Below are 5,447 nucleotides of genomic sequence, written 5' to 3' on the forward strand. Positions count from 1 at the left end.
TAGATAGATAGATAGATAGATAGATAGATATAGGTACACACACACACACACACACACACACATAAACCAGGAGACAAAAACTGCAAGTTCCAGTTCGAGTCCAAGGTCCTGAAAATAAGAGCCTGTGGTGTAAATTTCAATCCAAGTCTAAGTTCAAAAGCAAAAGAAGACTGATGATGGATCATCTCAAAGATAGGCAGAAAAAAAATAATTCTTTCATCAACCCTTTTATTCTACTCAAACCTTCAGTGGATTAAACAAGGTCCACCCACAGTAGGAAAAACAATCAGTTTTACACAGTCTATAATTCAAATATTACCCTCAAGCCAAACAACCTCACAGATATACCCAGAAGTAATGTTTATCCATAAAACTGGTCATTCTGTGAAAGAGTCAAGTTGACACATAAAATTAATTGTTGCAATGGAGTTTTTGATTCTGTTTTTTCATGTCAGCTATAGGTACATAGATTTTACCACTTGGTGGAAATTTATTTAAATGAACACTTGTATTTTGTATGTTTTCTGCATATAATGTCTTCTGTCTCCTTTTTCTATTTTATTGCTACATAATTTTTTTTTCTAACAGTATGAAATAAACCTTGTTCCTCATACAAACCTAAAACCATGTTAGGAAGCAAGTGCAGTGAAAATAAACTTGACAAAGGGGAAGTGATGCTATCACTTCCTTTTTCATTAATCCAACCTAGCATCATTAATCAGGAAACATCTGAACATTCTGTACATCTAAATGTAACACAAGGTTTAGAGTACTACATATGAAGTACTGTTAACAAAATTTGCTTAATTCATATGTAATAAAATAGAGTATTCAATACTATATAACAATATGCAGTAGAATAAAATAGAATAGAGTGGAGAAAACTATGCTGTTCCTTCAATTTCACACAGACACACAGAGAGATACACATATACAGGAACATATATAATGGAGATTAGTGTTTATATTGAAAAGAATTATAATTGGGGGATAAGTATGCTCAAATTTTAGAGTGAAATGTTATGACATCTGCAATTTACCTTAAATGTTTCAGTAAGAAATTGTATGTACGTGTGCTTTGTGTGAGAAAATATTTCCAATTGTTGAATGTGGCTATATGGGTGTTCTGTGCTACTTTTTCTATTTTTTGTATGTGTGACAAAATTTTACTGAAAGTTTTTAAATGGCAAAGAACTGTTAAATATATTTATTTATTAAATATACTGAGTAAATTGAAAATGTAAAAATAAGTGTATCTGTCATGAAACAAAAGAATTCAAGTTAATAATTCTTTCAACCAAGAGAAAAGGATACGTGAGAATCAAGAATATTTATCCATCTTGAAATATAACTACAAAATAAAAGTAGCGAAAGGTAATTGAAACAAAATCATAATTAACATATCAAAATGTATAGAGGTAACCTTTAATTCAACTCACTGAAACACTCCTTAAGAATGCAAAAGTAAGAAAAATAAGGAGACATACATTAAAAACGACTGGAGAATGCACATTGTTTTTCTTTCTTTTATTATATTTTATTTTAAAGATGTAGAGTACAAGTCAGAATTGAGTACATAAGTGGTTTACATACAGGTGAAGTTTGGGTCTCTCATTGGAACTCACGTCACCTGGATTAGGATGCATGTGTTCCTCCCTTCCTTCCCTGGCTGTGTCCTACTACTGTCAATTCCTTTCCTGTAGTATGTTCATGGTCCACCATGAGTCAGGACATGTGGCATTCAGTTCTTTGTTTCTGTGATCGATCACTGAGTACAATAGACTCTAAATTCATTCAAGTTGTTACGAAGTTCATAATGTTATCCTTCTTTATGGCTGCCTAATATTCCATCATGTATATGTACCACACTTTTTAATTCAGTCTACTTTTGATGGGTAGCACAGTTGGTGCCATGTATTGCTATTGTGAATAGTGCAGCAATAAACATGAGTGTGCAGGAATCTTTTTGGTAAAATTATTTACATTCCTCTGGGTATATTCCCAGGAGTGGAATTGCTGGGTCATATGGAAGGTCAATTTCTAGTTCTTTTAGAAATTGCTGTGGGATTAGCAGTTGAGGGAAACTGCTAGGGGAGGGAAGGGCATACCTCATCAACAAGGGTACCCACATAATCAACGTTTATATACCTAACCCTGAATTGTACCCTACATCTTTATAATTAAAAATAAAATAATAAAATAAAATTCATTTGCCCTCCATCAAAAAAAAGAAATCACCACATTGCTTTCCTTACAGGATGAACTAGTTTACACTCCCACCAACAGTGTAGAAAATTTCTCTTTTCTCCACATCCTTGACAACATCTGTTGCTTTTTGTTTTATTAATGATGGTCATTCTTAATGGAGTTAGGTGGTATCCCAATATGGTTTTGATTTGCATTTCTCTAATGATTAGTGAAGCTGAACATTTTTTATGTGTTGGTAGGCTGTTTGTATGCCTTTTTTTAAGAAGTATCTATTCATGTCTTTTGCTCACTTTTTAATGGCATTGTTTGTTTGTTTGTTTTCCCCCTTCAGTACAGTTGAGTTCCATGTAAATCCTGGATGTTAGATCTTCATCAGATATAGTCAGCAAAACTTTTTTCCCATTCTGTGGATTGTCTCCTGGCTCTCTAAAACACAATCCCATTCACAATAGCCACACACACACACACACACACACAAAGAAATACCAAAAAATACTTTGGCATATTCCTAACCAGATAGGTGAAAGACCTTTACAATGAAGACTACAAAACACAGCACAAATAAATCAAAGAAGACACAAACAAAAGCAAAAAATATTCCATGTTCATGGACTGGGAAAATCAACATTGTAGCCGGGCTCGGTGGCTCAGCCTGTAATCCTGTGCCTTTGGGAGGCTGAGGTGAGTGGATTGCCTGAGCCCGCAGGTTCGAGACCCACCTGGGCAGGCGAGACCTCATCTCTACAATAAATCAAAAAATTAGCCGGGCATGGTAGCGCATGCCTGTAGTTCTAGCTACTTGGAAGGCAGAGGCGGAAGGGTCGCCGGAGCCCAGCAGATTGAGGCTGCACTCCAGTCTGGGCAACAGTGAGACTCCAACTAAAAAAAAAATCAACATTGTTAAGATGTTCACCCTACCCAAGACCAGCTACTGATTCAACCCAATATCCATTAAATTACATCATTCTTCTCAGACCTGGAAATGACAATACAGAAATTCCTATGGAAACATAAACTACCATGAATAGCCAAAACAATCCTCAGTAAAAGAAACATAGCAGGAGGTATCACACTAACAGACTTTAAACCTTATTTTAAGGCTACAATAATCAGAACAGCCTGGTATTGGTACAAGAACAAGCACATAGACCAATGGAAGAGAATAGAGATTTTGCAAGCAAAATCTCAATTTCTCAACCAACTCATCTTCAACATAATCTCCACCACAACCACTGGGAAGAGGAGAATCTATTCAGTAAATGATGCTAGAAAAACTGGCTAACTATGAGCAGAAGAATGATATAGGACCCCTACCTATCACCATACACAAAAATCAACTCTAAATGGATTAAACCTAAACGTCAAGGCTCAAGGTATAACAGTCTTAGAAAACACAGGAGATACACTAACAGAAATTGTAATAGGCAACCAATTCCTGATCAAATCACCCAAAGCCCATGCTGTACTAGATAAGATAAACAAGTAGGACCTCATCAAACTTAAAAACAAAAGGAATCATACATTGCTTTTTAATACATCTAGAATATTGTTAAATGTCCTTTTCTTAAAGTTTCTCCCCCCTCATCAATATAAACACAAAGAAGGTTTGAAATCAACAATAAAATTCAACTCCACTAACTTTTTATACATAAATTAAATGCACAGTTGAAAATAATTGGAAGTTGCAATGTGTATCCAAGCAGAAATTGTAATATATTTTGTTTATATTTTGTTATAAATTTAAGAGGGAGAAGTGCAGTTTTGATAAACAAATATATTACACAGTGGCAAAGTCTGGACTTTGAGTGTAGCCACCACCTAAATAGCATATTTCTCCTTCTCCTCCTTACCCCCCTCTTCCATCACCCCATTCTTTCAAGTCTCTATTGTCTATTATTCCACACTCTATGTCCATGTGTCCACTTATAAGTGAGAACATGTGCCATTTGACTATTTCACTTAATCTAATGGCCTCCAGTTCTATTCATGTTACTGCAAAAGGCATGATTTTTTTCTATTTTATGAATGAGTTGTATTTCCCAGGAATTATATAAACATCACATTTTCTTTTTTTTTTTCACTTTAAAATTTGCTATTTTAAAGATGTGGGATACAATTAAGGGTTAGGTATACAAATGTTCATTATACTGGTACCCTTGTTGATGAGGTGCCCCGCCTGCACTAGCAGTTTCCCTCAACTGCCAATCCCTTTCTTATAGTATAATGATAATTGCTCAAGGTCCGCTTATGAGTGAGAGTATATGGTACTCTGTTTTTTGTTTCTGTGATAGGTCACTGAGTATGATAGACTCTAAATCCATCCAAGTTGCTGCAAAGTCCATATGTTTGTCCTTCTTTATGGCTGCATAATATTCCATTGTGTATATGTACCCCATTTTTTTATCCAGTCCGGCTTCAACAGGCAGCATGGTTGGTTCCATGTTTTTGCTATTCGTCATCACATTTTCTTTACACAATTATCTGTTGTGAGCATTTCGTTTGATTCCATTTATTTGCTAGTGTGAATACTGCTATGATAAAAATACAAGTAAGGTGTCTTTTTCATTTATTTTCCTTTGTGTAGATACACGATAGTAGGATTCCTAAATTAAAAGGTAGTTCTATTTTTAGTTATTTGAGAAATCTCCATACTGCATTCCATAGAAGTTATAATAATTTGCATTCTCACCAATAGTATGTGTTCCCTTTTCACTGCATCCTTGCCAACATACTATTTTTTCATTTTTAAATAATAGCTATTATGACTGGTATAAATTAGTATCTCATTGTTTTAAATTGCATTTTTCTGATAATTAGAGATGTTGAGAGTTATTCATATGTTTGGCCATTTGTATGTCTTCTTTTGAAAAACGTCCTTTGTTCACTTTTTAATGTGGCTATTTGGGTTTTGTTGTTGTTGTTGTTGTTGTTGAGATTCTTTTATATTCTGTATATTACTCCCTTGTTGGATGGGTAATTTGGAAATACTTTCTTCTTTTCTACAGGTTTTCTGTAGAATAAAAGAAAATATCTTTTTTTATTTCTTTTATTATACAACAATGTTGTTTGTTGCTTACTCTTGATTATTTATTTTACTGTGCAGAAGCTTTCTAGTGAAATTAAGTCTATTTTTGATTTTGTTGCTTTTGCCTTTGTGGTTTTAGTCATGAATTATTTGCCTAGGCCAATGTCCATAAGAGGTTTTCCTAGTTTTTTTTCTGGTATTTGTAGTTTCAGAT

The sequence above is a fragment of the Carlito syrichta genome, unplaced genomic scaffold (genome assembly GCF_000164805.1).
Source record: "Carlito syrichta isolate Samal-C Ts95f unplaced genomic scaffold, Tarsius_syrichta-2.0.1 Scaffold307167, whole genome shotgun sequence".
Classification (NCBI taxonomy): domain Eukaryota; kingdom Metazoa; phylum Chordata; class Mammalia; order Primates; family Tarsiidae; genus Carlito; species Carlito syrichta.